We start from the raw sequence: 16,681 nt of genomic DNA, 5'->3' as shown, positions 1-16,681 counted from the left end.
CCTCAGGACGCGCGAGGGCGTTGAGGTCTTTTAACCGGTGCCTCCGATGGCCGAAAGACGATGAGGACTTAAAACTTTAACTGATGCCTCCAATCGCCGAAAAACGACGAGGACTTAAAAACTTTAACTGATGCCTCCAATCGCCGAAAAACGATGAGGACTTAAAAACTTTAACTGATGCCTCCAATCGCCAAAAAACGATGAGGACTTAAAAACTTTAACTGATGCCTCCAATCGCCGAAAAACGATGAGGACTTAAAAACTTTTTAGAAAGCGTGCAATATATCTTTAACTCGCCCCGAGTCACGTACAAGTGACAAGGTCTTTCTTCAAAACCTTTTTGGAAAACAGCAAGCATGCAATCTGAAAACGCCTTATACTTCGTAAACTCTTCTTTTATTGGGTGGCCTCATTAAAAACCCTCCTTAGGGAAAAAAGAGTGCCCCCTTCAAACTGTTTTATCAGAGACATTGTAATGTAACTTTTGTGTTTGTCTTTACTTACAAAGCTCTTAACTATAGTACAACTTCAGGTGCGTGGCGTTCCAAGTGCGAGGAATCGCCCCTCCTTCCAGCGTCTCTAAGCGGTAGGCGCCGTTGCCGAGCGCCTCGGTTATTCTGAACGGTCCAGTCCACTTGGGCGACAGTTTATTCTCCATCTCGTACTGGTGGGCCTTCCTCATCACCAGGTCGCCTTCTCTAAACTGCCTTGGCATCACCTTCGAGTTATATCTCCGTTCAATCCTCCTCTTCACCGCCTCAGCCTTCAATCTCTCTTCCTCTCTAACCTCATCCAGTAGATCCAGGTTCAGCCTTCTCTCTTCATTCGAGTCTTCCTCTACAAAGTTCTGGAATCTCGGCGAGCTCTCCTGAATCTCTACTGGAATCATCGCATCACACCCATAGACTAGGCTGAACGGGGTCTCATGGGTTCCTGACTGCTCGGTGGTATGGTATGCCCAGACTATACGGGGCACCTCCTCAGCCCAGCTTCCCTTGGCTTTTTCTAGCCTTCTCTTCAAACCTCTCAACAACACCCGATTAGCTGACTCCACCTGGCCATTTGTCTGAGGGTGCTCGACGGATGCAAACACTTGTTGAATTCCCACACCTTCGCAAAGCTTCTTCAACAGGTGGCTTGCAAACTGAGTCCCATTATCCGACACCAGGCGTTTAGGCACTCCAAACCGGCACACGATGTTCTTCCACACGAAACCTTCGATCTTGTGTGCGGTGATCTGGGCCACTGGTTCTGCTTCGATCCACTTGGTGAAATATTCAATCGCCACCACCAAGTACTTCATCTGCCTGATCGCCTGCGGGAAAGGTCCCAGGATGTCGATTCCCCAGGTATGAAACGGCCAAGGGCTATAGATCGACTTCAACTCCTCGGGAGGCGCCTTATGCCAATCAGCGTGCTGTTGGCATTGTTTGCAACATTGGGCATACTTCTTGCAGTCTTCTCTCATCGATGGCCAATAGTATCCTGCACGGAGAGTCCTCGCGGCCAGAGCTCGACCCCCGACGTGGCTTCCGCATATACCTTCGTGGAGCTCCGCCATGATTCTCGTGCACTTCTCGCCATGTATACATTCCAGGAGCGGGTGAGTGAACCCAAACCTATACAGATCGCCATCAATCAGGGTGTACTTGCTAGAATTCTTCTTTACCTTCCTAGCCTCAGTCGGATCCAGCGGGAGAAGGCCATCCGCCAGGCACCGCTTGTACTGTGTTATCCAAGTGTCTGGCTCATGGGTAGCGCAGACCTGCATCACGTTCACCTTCTCTCCCCGACATGCTCTAATTCTCGGCGATCTCAGAGTTTCTTGCGTCAGGGACTTATGGCTTCTCGCTGCTTTCTCCGTCGACTTGCTTATCTGAAGGACCAGGTGATCTGCCACAAATGCTCTCGGCGTCTTCAGAGTTTCTTGAATCACCGTCCTCTGCCTACCCCCCTTGCCTGAACTGGCGAGCTTAGCTAGCAAGTCAGCTCGGGCATTCTGCTCTCTGGGCACATGCACTACTTCAAAGGAGGCAAAGGAACTCTTCAATTCCAGCACATATTCCAGGTAGGCCGCCATTTGTGGATCTTTAGCCTGGAACTCGCCTGTTACTTGCCCTGTGACTAGCAGCGAGTCACTCTTAGCCATCAGCACCCTAGCTCCCATCTCCTTGGCCAGCAAAATTCCGGCGATCAGCGCCTCATACTCTGCTTGATTGTTACTGGCTTTGAAGGCAAATCTCAAAGATTGCTCGATCAGCACGCCGTTGGGCCCTTCTAAAATGACTCCAGCACCGCTACCCTGCTGGTTCGACGATCCATCCACCGAAAGTACCCAACAGAAATCGTCCCCTTCAACTCGCGTTGCCTCAGACGAGAGCTCGACCACGAAATCTGCAAAGATTTGCCCCTTAATCGGGCCTCGGGGCTCATATTTGATATCAAACTCCGACAATTCTACTGCCCACTTCACCATCCTTCCTGCAACGTCAGGCTTCTTCAAGACCTTCTGGATGGGCAGGTCAGTCATCACCAGTATTGTGAAGCTATGGAAGTAGTGGCGCAACCTCCTCGCCGAAAATACCACAGCCAGCGCAGCCTTCTCCAGGGCCTGATATCTCGTTTCGGGGCCCTGCAACACCTTGCTCACAAAATAAATAGGCTTCTGAGCCTGACCTTGATCCTGGGCGAGCACCGCACTCACCGCCCTCTCAGTTACAGCAAAATACAACCTGAGAGGGGTTCCCACCAGCGGTTTGCACAGAACCGGCGGGCTCGCCAGATACTCCTTCAGCTTGACGAAAGCTTCCTCGCACTCTTTCGTCCAAACAAACTTATTGTTGCGCCTCAGGCACTGAAAATAGGGATGGCCCTTCTCTCCGCTAGCTGACACGAAGCGAGACAGGGCTGCCATTCGTCCTGTTAGCTGCTGGACTTCTTTCACCGTAGCTGGGCTCCTCATCGCCAAGATGGCGGCACACTTGTCGGGGTTGGCCTCTATGCCTCTTTCAGTCAAGAGGAAACCCAAAAACTTCCCAGCCTCCACGCCAAAAATGCATTTCTCTGGATTCAGCTTCAATCTGAACTTGGCGATCGTTGTGAACAATTCCTCCAAGTCGGCAACGTGCTTGCTCTTTTCCGGCGAGGTCACGACCATGTCATCGACGTACGCTTGCACGTTCCTTCCTAGCATTGGTGCAAGTACTCGATCCATCAGCCTCTGGTACGTGGCCCCCGCGTTCTTCAGCCCAAACGGCATCACCTTATAGCAATAGCACGACCTCTCCGTCATGAAGGCTGTCTTTTCTTCATCCATGGGATGCATCTTGATCTGATTATACCCCGAGAAGGCATCCAGGAAACTCAGCAACTTACACCCCGCAGCACTATCCACCAGGGCGTCTATGCTTGGTAAAGGATATGAATCCTTCGGGCAAGCTTTGTTCAAATCGGTGAAATCGACGCACATGCGCCATTTCCCGTTACTCTTCTTCACCAGCACGACATTTGCCAACCATTCAGGATACTGAACTTCCCTAATGTGGCCTGCAGTGAGGAGTTTCTGTGTTTCATCTCTAATCGCCTGCCTCCTTTCCTCGTTAAACTTTCTTCTTCTTTGTCGCACTGGTCTCACCAAGTTGTCCATCACCAGATGATGGCACAAGAAGTCGGGATCAATCCCGGGCATGTCCGAAGCGGACCATGCAAACGCGTCCAGATGCCGCTCAATCACCTTGGCGATCTGGTCCTGGAGCTCGACCTCCAGAGATCTTCCCAGCTTGAAGATCTTTCCCCCGATCTCTTTCTCGAGCCACTGCTCGACAGGTTTTGGCCTGGATTCTCTGGCGATCACCGCCCTGGCGATTCCCTGCATTCTCGCTTCCTCAGGGCGATTCCGCGCCTCTTCCTCCTCCAGACCAGCGTCTCCCTCCACTAGCTCAGCGTCCACCATCTCCACGTCCCTTCCGACGGTCTCTTCCACTACCGTCGATCTGGGCTTCACACCGGGAGGTGGGGTGGTTGTTACATAACTCACTGATCTCTTGTTTTTCAGGCTATTCTCATAGCACTTTTTCGCTTCTTTCTTATCAGACTTGATCGTGATCACCACCCCCTCCATAGACGGCAACTTCACCTTCATGTGCCGAGTCGACGGAATGGCGCCTATCCTGTTAAGCGTGGGCCTTCCCAACAGGATGTTGTATGCTGAAGGAGCGTTTACGATGAGGTACTTGATTTTCTCCGTCCTCGACCCAGCCTCATCCGTAAACGTGGTTCTCAACTCAATATACCCCCTGACCTCCACCTGGTCACCAACGAACCCATACAGGCACCCTCCATAGGGCCTTAGCTGGTCAAGGGGCAACTCCAGCTGCGTGAAAGTCGGCCAGAACATCATGTCTGCCGAGCTTCCCTGGTCCACCAGAACTCTGTGAACCTTCCTCCCCGCCGTAACCAACGAAATGACTATGGGATCGTTGTCATGGGGCACAACGTCCCGAAGATCCTGCTTGGTGAACGTAATGTCCACCTCCGGCGAGTGATCTTCAAACATATCCACTGTCATCACCGACCGCGCGTACTTCTTCCTCTGCGATGCGGTGCATCCACCACCTGAGAAGCCTCCTGCAATGGTGTGGATTTCCCCGTGGATAGGCATCTCGTGTTGCTGGGCTTCTCCACCTGCTGGCTGGGAACTCGACGCTCCCCCCGTCCTCCTATCCAGCAGATAGTCATTTAGGAACCCGCTCTTAACCAGATCATCGAGCTGATACCCTAAGGACAAACACGAGTCCAAAGTGTGGCCAAAGCCCTTATGAAACTCGCACCAGGCGTCTGGCTTTGGTCCCAGCACCTTGTCGCCCACCTTCTCAGGCACCTTCAACCTAGCAGATATATTGGGAATGGCGATCAGGTCCGCCAATCCCATAACAAACTTGTGCTTAGGCGGGCGATTGTATTCCCGGCGTGCTGGCTGCTGGCGTCCCTGGCCCCTCCCCTTGTTCCTCCTATCATAAGGATGGCGAGTCCTCTGGTCCTTCCTGACCGCCGCCGCTGTTTCCAGCACCCTTTGCGGCTGGATCCTGGTTTGGGCGCGTGGCCTAGCGGGAGCCACGCTCCCTCTCTTCTCGGCGACCTCACTCTCGTCGGCGATGTGAGCCACCGCAAGTCGCCTGACCTCAGCAAACGTTGCAGGGTGAGCCCTGATCAAGGCCTCGCAGAATGGTCCTGGCAGCACGCCCTTCTTGAATGCATAGACCAGCATTTCTTCATCCTTGGCCGGCGATCTGACCATCTGCGCTCCAAAGCGATTCAGGTAGTCTCTGAGGGACTCTCCCTGGTACTGCCTTATATCAAACAGATCATAAGACACCCTGGGCGGTGCCTTGTTCACGATGTATTGCTCGACGAAAACCTTCGAGAACTGCTGAAAATTGGTTATGTGACCGTTAGGTAGGCTCACAAACCACTCCAACGCCGTTCCCTGGAGCGTGCTCACAAACATCTTGCAATACACGGCGTCTGACCCTCCCGACAGCATCATCTGTGTATGGAACGTGGTTAGATGAGCCTCTGGATCCTCCACGCCGGTAAAGACAGCCTTAACCGGAACCACGCTCGTAGGAATAGGCGTGTCAGTAATCGCCTGAGCAAAAGGCATAGGGAAAACACGAAGTGGCGATGACGGCGCCACCTCTTCAGCAGAAGAACGCCCTTGCTGCTCCTGAAGAGCTTGACGCAGCTCCTCAGTCACCTTGCTGAGCTCCTCATTCCTGGCGCGAGAGGCGACCAGTTCCTCATGCATTCTCGCCTGCTCCATGCGTGAGGCTTCCACAGTTGCCTGCAACGAACGCATCATCTCTGCCATCTGCGCCATGGTCATGGCAGCGGCGCCTTCAGCAGCGACGGGCGCAACTGGACTTGAGCGATTGCTTCTCATTTTTCTCATGAAACTTCAGCGAATCACGGAATGCAGCGAACAACACTTACTTTAGCTACGATTGAGTCAGCGATCAATCAGAAAAACAGTGCGAAACTCCGCGAGAAAACTCAAGAACACCGCAAACCTTCAAAGAAACTTGCAACTCTACCAGAAACCACTGCTCTTCCCACGGACAACCGAACGAGCGAAAGAACTCAACTCCACCGAACAAATCGCGTGGAAACAACAGAAAAAACCTCACTCCACCGATCAAAAACCCAAATGAACGGTGTAAAACGCGAATTCACCGAACAAAACTCAAGCAAACAGCGAACGATGGTTGCACCAGCACACAACCACGCAGAAAACTTCGAAAACCTTCAAGAACTCACGCTGTGGATGGGAGCAAGTTTTACACGGCCCCACGGTGGGCGCCTGATGATCCTGCCTGTTGACCAGAATGCTGGAAACTGCCTCGTCAAAGGATCGACGTGTGCACCGCTTCACACCTCCGTTCCTCTTCGAGATCCACCTCAAGAACCTGCAAAGAAACAGAGCGGCGCCGCTGTGGCCGATCGCACTCCAACGCCCAAGTCAGTGACCGAATCACCAAATACTAAGAGAACAAGAACCGTGCAAATCCTCTCTCACTGTAAGCTCTATAACTCGCAAGCGTAAAGAGTATATTCTGAACGTGCGTACCTCAGAAAGTTCGTTGAGAACTCTTATATACCTGGTTACTTTCTCTCTCCTGGCAGTTACAGACTTGGGCACGTGGCTCGCATCCAACTGTACACGTGCCATCATCTGGAGCCTCCTTGACTTGGGCGCTGCTTCTGACTCTCTTTTTGGCTAAGTTATTTATGCATGGTGCTGCCCAGTACATAGCTAACTTGGGAGTGCGATCTCTACTGGAACTGGCGAGTTAGGGTGCCTTCATACACCTTCCCTGTGGTCTCGCCGGCCGCCTTCATAATCTGCACCACCTTCATCTCTGGCGATGTGCTTGTTCTAGCGATCTCCAATCACTAGGTCGCCTGAGTCTACATCTGGCGACTTCATCTTTAACCTGGTGATCGCCGATTCTGGTATGCTGGAGATCGGAACACGCCAACTTAATAATTGGCGACTTCACGAGCCCCCCGACTTCCTTCCCTTCTGCCAACCTGGCGCCTTGTCAACACGCCTATACTGTAGCTCGATGCCACGTCATCACTTCCGACTACCAGGGCGGTACAGAAACAACCGATTGTTTTTCTGGTACTATAGCTTCTACTTGCTGTTTTGGCTAACTGAATTACTGAATCAATTGGTTCCTGAGATAAATTCATTCTAGTTTTAAAAAAATTGAGAAAACCCTCTTTAAACAATTCACCCCCCCTCTAGTTTAAATCCATCTTTTTTAACAGTGTTTGTGTGTAATCTGTAATTGATTGCTTAGTTGATACCACATGATATGATTCCAATAACAAGATAGAGATGTTTCATAGACATGTTATGGAGTCAACTTGAGTTGGAGTATGATTAGGCACTTTTCTAGAATTGGATCACATAAGGGAGGATTTTACTAATGGAGGAAGTGGTCATTCACCCAAACATTTGAAGTTCTTCCTTCTAGTCTTCTCAAAAATTAAAGAAGAATTAAAATAAAGAGAGGACCAAACCTAAAGCCAAAAGCAGACTCAAGAATGGACTTCAATTAATATCTCTCTTTATAGTTTCTTTTGTATAAATTTGTAAATAATATAGAATAGTGTTTAGGTAGGTGCTAAGAGGGAAACCTAAAGATACCTCTTGTGTAAAGCATCTTTAGATATTAGCTTTATAAAATTCTAGAAAGATATCCCTTCCTCCTTCACTTTAGGCGCTAGAAGTGGAAGAGTTACAAGGGAACTTTAGTTAGCTTCTTTTGTAAGCCTCTTGTACTTTCATGACCGGTCCTTCTCCTATATAAGGAGGGTTTGAGTCTTTCTAATACAGATTTGATATTTTGAGTAAAGAAATTCTCCCAAATTTGTGAGTGATTGAGAGACTTGTGTCTTCTCTTCTTCTAGTCTCATCTTGAGTACATCTTGGAACCTCAAGTGGCGGCATTTACACTCATCTTGGAGCCTTACATCCTTCAAGTGTCGTGTTCATCTCCAAGAACTCCAACCACATAAGTTCCCTATTTCATTTCATCTTCTTCATCCATTTTCCCTTCATTCCAAATTACCCATTTTTGTTCTACTTATTTGTTTTCACTTTCAATTGGTGCAATCTCTTCCTTATGATGTCCTCTTTCATTTTCTGCACTTATATTCAATTTTAATCGGTGCAAATTGGTTGTTCTTGTTGTTTTTGTCACGTCCTCCATGGGTATAATTGCTATATGTTGTGTTCTTGAGTTTCTATCCAGGAGTTTGTTGTTCAAAATGGGTTTCTATGTGAGTTTGGCTTGGTTACTTGTGTTTTGGTGAGTTCTTGAATGAAAGAACATTGATCCAATTCTAGAAAAGTGCCTAATCATATTCCAACTCAAGTTGACTCCATAACATGTCTATGAAACATCTTTATCTTGTTATTGGAATCATATCATTAGTGGATTGCCCAGTGGATTCTGGGGATTGGATGTAGCTCTTGGTTTAAGAGTGAACCAATATAAACTGTTTGTGTATCTCTTTCTTCCCTTGAACTCTTTTAAATTCAGTTGTTATTGTTTTAACTGGTATAAACAACCGATTGTTTTTCTGGTGCTTTGCTGTTTTGAGGTTTGTTTCTTGGCTAACTGAATTCCTAATCTGGTTTCTTGCAAAGAATTACATTCTAGCTTAAAAAGTTTTCGAAAACCCCCTTTAAACAATTCAACCCCCTCCCCCCCCCCCCCCCCCCCCCCCCCCCCGTTTAAGGTCATACATTCTAACAGTCTATTCCTCCTAGTAATGAGGTCTTTATTTGCTTGTTGAGATGACCCTTCAAGTGTATCATCTTTGGTCATCTTCATGTATTTTTTATTCTCATCACTGTGTATCACAAACTCCTTTGGAAAAAGGTAGTGTTGCCAATTTTGCAAGGCTCTTACAAGAGCATAAAGTTCTTTATCATTGGTGGAGTAGTTGAGATGACTCCCTTGGAGTTTCTCACTAAAATAAGCTATGGGGTGGCCCTCTTGAAGGAGGACAACCTCAATGCCTATGTTCTAGACATCACATTCTATTTCAAATGTCTTAGCAAAGTTAGGAAGGGCTAAAATGAGGGCCTTAGTCAATTTTTCTTTCAAATTTTCAAAGCTTCAATTTGGTCTTGTCCCCATTTAAACACCATTGTTGAAGATGGATGCTACCCCTTCAGGACAAAGTGTTTGATAAATCCAAATGTGTATTTTACCTTGGTGTTTGTATCTGCTTTGAGGATGTCTTAGGTATAGATTAAAGGTTGTTTAAAGTGGGCTTTTTTGCTGGATAACCCACCTCTTAACCCTTGACCATGTTATAAGGGCAAACACAAGTTTTCTGAAAATGTTTTCACATGTTTTGTAAAAATATCCTTTACTGCATAGAAAATGAATATGTTCTTTTCTAAATTTATAGATTCTTTCTTAAACTGATGTCTTGATTAAGTGTTTTTGAAAATCATGTTTTATGCATCAAGTATCTTGACTCAGTCTTCTTTCTATCAAAACGACTAAGTTTCATTTGTTAAAAAGTTCTAGTTATCGTTTTGAAAATGAATCTGTTCTTCCTTAAATGAATAAATTCTTTTTTGTCTGGTGCCATGTTTCTTAAAAGGTTTTTCACAGCTTTATCTTTGCACCAAGGAGTTTGACTAAGTCTCCTACATCTAATAAAATCTCTCACTGCTCTCGAAAATAAATCTGTTCATTTTATTTTCAATATGTTCTTTTTATAACTGCTTTAACTATTTTTTAAAAGTCTGGTATAAAATATTTCTTATAAAAAGAGATTGGTTTCTGACTTGAATGTAACGTTGAGAAAACAAGTTTTACAATAGAGATTGAGTAGTTTACATTGAATAAGTACGTGTTCTTGAAAGATTTTCAAAACTAGAAATTGTGCTTGTTCTTGCTTGGTTCTAAGGCTTGGTTGGAGGTGTTGTCACAGTGTGTGCAATCTGTTCTACTAGTCTAAGACAGATTTTTACATTCTCATACCAGGTTTATTCGTTTCATCTTTCAATTCCTTGTAAAGTGTGATTGTAAGACTCTTCTTGATAGGGTTTCTTGAAGAGTTGTGTGTGCTGGAATAGTGTTTTTCAGCAAGGTGTGTCATGATTTTGTAGGGTTCAAGAACAGTGGTTGTGTAATTGTTTTGAATTGTGTTTTAGTGGATTTCACCTTGGATTAGGTGAGACTGGATGTAGCTCAATTGAGTGAACCAGTATAATCTCGTTGTGTTCAAATCTCTCTTAATCTCTGCACTCATTTACTGTTTCGTTTGCTGATCTGTCAGAAAATAAACCTGATCAATTAAAATTGAATCTGTTCATTTTGGGTTTATTCATACTGTTCTTGTTTTCTAGAAAACCAATTTGAAACTTCTATGAAATACTGTATGGGTTGTTAAACATAATTGAAGTTCATTGTTCAGTGAAAGTTAACTCAATTAATTGACAAGTTTTAATCAAAAGGTTGACTAGGTATTCAAGAATTGTATTGTACTGATTCTGTTGTTTCATTTTATTCCATAGAAATTAATGTGAACATTGCTAGCTGATCAACTTGCTTAATATCACAGAATCGCACAACTGATATAACTGTCTTAATACACTAAGCAGAATAAAAATAAATCTGTTCATTGCTAAATAAATAGATTATTTTCCTCTGTTATGCAAAAACACCGAATCTGTGCGAAAGTTTTAAAAGCTCAATTCACCCCGCTTTTGAACTTTGACACTATTGAACCCAACAACCACATCCTTCTTTACTATGGAATTTAGAGGTGCGGCAACGGTACTAAAGTCTTACATAAACCGCCTATAAAAACTAGCAAGTCCATGAAAACTTCGTACCTCACTAACATTGGTGGGTGTTGGCCAATGTTAAATTGCTGCAACCTTTTCCTTATCTACATGCACCCCTTTGGAACTCTCAACAAACCCTAGGAAGTCTATATGATCTAGTGCAAACATACACTTAGCAAAATTAGCATACAAACTCTCCTTCCTAAGGGTTTCTAACACTTACCTAACATGCTTCTCATGATCCTCTAAAGACAAGCTATAAATAAAAATGTCATCAAAATAGACCACTACACACTTGCCAGTGAAAGGCCTTAAAACATGGTGCATGAGTCGTATGAAGGTACTTGGAGCATTAGTCAAGCCAAAAGGCATGACTAACCACTCATATAAACCAAACTTGGTCTTAAAGGCGGTTTTCCATTCATCCCCCGGTTTAATCCGGATTTGGTTATAACCACTCTTAAGATCAATTTTGGTAAACATTTTAGACCTATGTAATTCATCCAACAAGTCATCTAACCTAGGAATGGGATGCCTATACTTGATGGTTATGTTCTTTATGGCGCGACAATCCGTACACAACCTCCAACTCCCATCCTTTTTAGGGACAAGAATCACAAGCATAGCACAAGGACTCATGCTATCTTGCATCCACCCCTTAGCTATTAATTCCTCTACTTGTTGTTGAATTTCCTTGGCCTCGGTTGGATTGGTCCTATATGCAGGCCTATTTGGTAAAGAATCACCGGGTATGAAATCTATTTGGTGCTCAATGCCCTTTAGAGGAGGTAATCCTTTTGGGGGGTCTTGAAAAACATCTTCAAATTCCTTTACCAAATTTGCCAAACAAGAAGGACTATCTAATGCCAACTCAATCTCAAGGGCCCTAGGGAAAGCTATGAAAATATTCTTTTGGGAAAGCATTACCTTTTTGATCTCTTGTGGGGAAAATATTCTTTTGGGAAAGCATTACCTTTTAGAATTCTTTTTATCTTTTTCTTTCCCTCTCTTTTATTTCATTTTAAGTTGGTCCTCATGGACTTCCTTTGGTGAGAGAGATTTTAGTGTGACCTTATGCCCATGGAAGTTGAAAGAAATTTTGTTGGTAAGGCCATCATGAAGAGTTTTTCTATCATATTGCCATGGCCTACCTAAAAGAATATGAATAGCTTCCATATGTACAACATCACACAAGACTTCATCCTTATATTTGCCAATAGAAAAGGCTTTGAGGACTTGCTTATTGACTATGATCTCCCCTTCTTCAATTAGCCATTGATGCTTATAGGGCTTGGCATGAGAGATAGTAGACAATCCAAGTTTATCTACTACTCTTATGCTTGCCACATTCTCACAACTTCCCCCATCCACTATTAAAGAACACAACTTTTCATTAATGAGACATCTAGTGTGGAAAATATTTTCTCTTTGACTTTCATCAAATGGCTTTAAAACTTGTCCTAGCATTTGTCTCACTACTAATAAGTCACTTTCACATGGACTCTTACTCTCTTCTTCACTTGGGGATCTAGAGGTATTGGGAGTCCTGGATCTTTGTGAAGTATGGTCACTTAAAACTACCCCTTCATGCACCATCATATTGTGTTTGGAAGGACAATTTGAAGCAATGTGACCAAAACCTAAACATTTAAAGCATTTTCTACTTGAGGTTTTATTAGGGGATTTAGGAGTTGAAGGTGAGGTTTTAGAATCCCTAGGTTTGTAAGTGGACTCTTTAACATTGGAAGGAAAAGTTGAAGAAGACTTGTTTTTGTTTTTCCAAGAAGAGTGGTAAAAGCCATCATTATGACATTTTTGAAAAGAGGTTTTCTTTGAAATTTGTGATTCTACCTTGATGGCAAGGTGAACCAACTTTTCTAAAGAGGTATACTCATAGAGTTCTTGGATATCCCTTCTTAGGCCACTTACAAATCTAGCCATTTTTTATTCCTCAATTTCATGCATGTCAATTTTTGTTAATGTTGTTTCAAGTTCTTTATGTTGGGTCTATTAGTGTCTAAGTTCAAGAGGGGAGGGGTGAATTGAGCTTATAAAATTTTCGCAAGAACACACAATTTTCAATATACCAGAGGCAAAAAGAACAGATTGTTTTTACATGAAACAGATTGATTCTTCAGAGCAGTCTAGCACAGTTTGAATTTGTTCAATATAAAATTGTGATCAACAGAGGATTATAACAAAGTCAGATCAGCTGAATATTATGAGGATGAAGGATACAGCTATGCTTAGAGATCAAACAAATTTACTCAACACAAGGTTCTAAGGAGAATGATTCTTTCTCAGATTTTAATGAATAGACTGTTTGTTCACAGATCACTTAAACCATCATATACAACTGCCTTGTTTGTGATTAGAAAGCTTTAACAAATCAGGAAGAACAGTTCTTACTTAAACCCAGAATTAACAGATTCAATTTCAAAAGAACAGATTTAGTTCTTGACAGAATTAAGCAAAACCAGAAATGAGTGCAGGGATGAGAAGAAAAAGGCACACAAGTTTTTATACTGGTTCACTCATACAGAGCTACGTCCAGTCTCACCTTACCCCAAGGTGGAATCCACTAAAACAGTACCAATTACTTACAAACACACCAGTTCTTTGAACGCTACAAGAACAACACAATCAATGCTGAAAAACCCTATTTCAGCACACCTTGCACTCCAAGAAACCCTATCAAGGAGTGACTAACACTTACACCTTTACAAACCAGAATAAAGGAAAGATTACACCTGAAAAGAAGATGCAAGAACTCAACACCAGTAGTTCAATTTGCTACTTGAGTTGGAGATAGCTTAGGCACTTTTAATAGAATTGGATCAATGTTCTATGTTTCAAGAACTCACCAAAACTTGCACCAAACACCAAACACCAAACTCACATGGAAGACCTATTTCTTGCCAATTGAACCGATTAAAAGATGTAAAAATGCAAATGAACTGATTAAATTGCATAACAAATGAAATGAATCGATTAAAATGCTTCAAAACTGAAATGCGCCGAACAAATCCAAGGAGAAAGAAGATGAACCGATAGAAACATGAAAATAAGCAAGAACACCGAATAGAAAGGAAGAAAGGAACCTAAGACATGTTTAGGAATTCAAATAGGCACGGAAATGGAATGAGAAGATGGAGAAGAAAGAGGACTTATGTGGTTGTAGTTCTTGGTTGATGAACACGTCACTTGAAGTGTGAATGCTCCAAGATAAGTGTGCAATGCCGCCACTTGAGAGAACCAAGGCACTCAAGATGAGACTAGGAAGAGGAGAAGACAAGTTCTCACTACACTCAATTACCAATTTGGGAGAGTTTTGATACTACAAATTCCAAATCTGCATTATGAAGGACCTAAGCCCTCCTTTTATAGGAGCAAGGGCTGGTCATGAAGCTTACAAAGCTTGTACCATAAGCTACCCAAAAGTCTCCTAAGCTAACGCCTATAGTGACTTATGAAGAGTCACCTTCTAGAAAATTCTAAACTAAAGCCTAAAGATGCTTTACAAAAGAGGTATCTATGGTTTTCCTCTAAGCACCTTCCTAAACACTATTCTATATTATTTACAATTTTATACAAAAGAAACTATAAAGAGAGATATTTAAATGAAGCCTATTCTTGAAAGCTTGTAGACTTCTTTGGCTTTAGGCTTGATCCTCTCTTTATTTTATGTCTTCTTTTAGTTTTGAGAAGACTAGAAGGAAGAACTTCAAATGTGTAGGTGAATGACCTCTTCCTTCAATAATAAAAGCCTCCTTTATTTGATTCTCATCAACTGCACCAGCACCTTCACCAAGATCAAAGGTTTCCTAGAATAAGCACACTTGAAAATCTCTTTGGAAAACCTTTCAAAAATCTTTCAATCCTTCTTCTCACATGGAAAATGTTTGATCTCTGTCAAAAACGTAATTGCTCAGCACCTTTTCATGTGAGAGAGACTTTTCTTTATATAGAAAACAATTTCTAACTTCTTTTCAAAAAACAGTTGAAAAGCAGTTATGAAAACAACAGATTCATTTTTGAACTTAACAGATTTATTTTGTGAAAACCGCCAACTCAGCTAACTGAAATAACTGTCTGAGTTGTACCTTTGGTGCCCTAACTAACTTGTGAAAAACCTTTCAGCTGACCAAAGAATAAACCTGTTCTTTCACAGTGAAACAGATTAAAATATAGCAAACAGGTCAGCTCAACTTTAACTGAAATAACTAACTATGCTTTACCTGTGGTGCCCTAACAGAATTTTAGAAAAGCCTTTTAACAGAGAAGAAATAAACCGATTCTTTCTCCATAAAACAGATTTATTTTTTGTACTGATTTAAAACTTTTAAGAGCACTTTTAAAAGCTTTTCAAAAACCCTTTAACCACATCATGTGCTTGATCTAGACTTGGTTAGGCATCTAAGATGGGTCATACAGCAAAAGGCAACCTTACACACTTACAAGCATACATACAAGCTCATCTAAACCTATTACAAACTTCAAAGCAAACTAGCTATTTTTCTACATCAAACACACACAACACTAGGTAGAGAAGAGACTTCATCCATCTTCAACAATCTCCCCCTGTTTGATGGAGACAAATCCCCTTTGCACAACATAGTTTGATGATCACAATCTGTATTAGACTAGCTGCCAAAACCTGCACAGAACTTTTAGACATAAAACCATAATAGAGCAGTTGTGAGTTTTGTGCTACCTTCATGTACCATGTAGCTTTCTGTGGCTGTTCTTCTCCCCCTTTGGATTCATCAAACAGAGTAAAGCATGGGATAAAACATACAAGCCATTCATCACAGTTCAAACTATCAATCCAGTATTAAGTTCTATTACAAACCTCAATGAAATCAACTAAAAACCAGTGCAGAATAAAGACAAACAGATTAATTCCAAAATGTTCAACATATAAAAGCTAAAGACTTAGATATAGGATCACTTGTCATTGTAGTAGAGCTCAGCTAGCTGCACTTGAACTCCTTCAAGTTGGTCATCCAAGTGTTGAAACCTGGCGTAAGTCATTTCATAATGTGCTTTCTGCTCATATGTGAGTGTGTCCAGCCTGCTCAGCACTTGTCTTTCAAACATAGACAGAGGTTCACCTCTGTACTCAGGTTCCTCATATGCAACCATTGCATTTTGACTTGTAGCAGCAACATCTTCATGTCCAGCAGAATGTACTGGTGATGCATCCATGTTCTGCACTCCATCAGCATTTTCTTCTTCATTTTCTGGATCAACAACTTCATTTTCAGCTCTGTTTGCAGCATTCCTTCTGAATATCCAACTGTCATCTTCCTTTTGAAACCCCATCTTCAAGAGAGTAGAGTTGTCTATTTCACTGGCTGCCTTAATGGTGTCATTTCTCTAATTTGTAGTGTCAACTTCAAAATAATCGATTAGCTTTGACACAAAAATAGCATATGGAAAGCGATAGTCTGGTAACCTTGTGGATTTGAGCATATGCTCCACCATTGTACTCACCCAATTTACCTTGAGTTGGTTCATGATACAATACAGCAGAATCAAATATTCTTCATGGAGAGTTGCATGATTACTTCCTCTTGGAGTAAGCTGCCAAGCAATGATGTAGGCAAGGAGTCTTGGAATGATTGTGAGATTTCCAGCATGGAATCTAGCCACTGGTTCAGCAGGGTTTCTCACACAACTTCTGTAAAACTGCATCTTGTTGAATCCCTGAATTCCAACAGTGTTACCTTTGCTTACTTTCATTCCAGAATACTTGATTCCTCCCACATTACTCCATATTTCTCTAGTAATCTTCAG

The sequence above is a fragment of the Phaseolus vulgaris genome, chromosome 5 (assembly GCF_051622355.1).
Source record: "Phaseolus vulgaris cultivar YP4 chromosome 5, ASM5162235v1, whole genome shotgun sequence".
Lineage (NCBI taxonomy): Eukaryota > Viridiplantae > Streptophyta > Magnoliopsida > Fabales > Fabaceae > Phaseolus > Phaseolus vulgaris.
Note: the sequence above shows the minus strand (reverse complement) of the source record.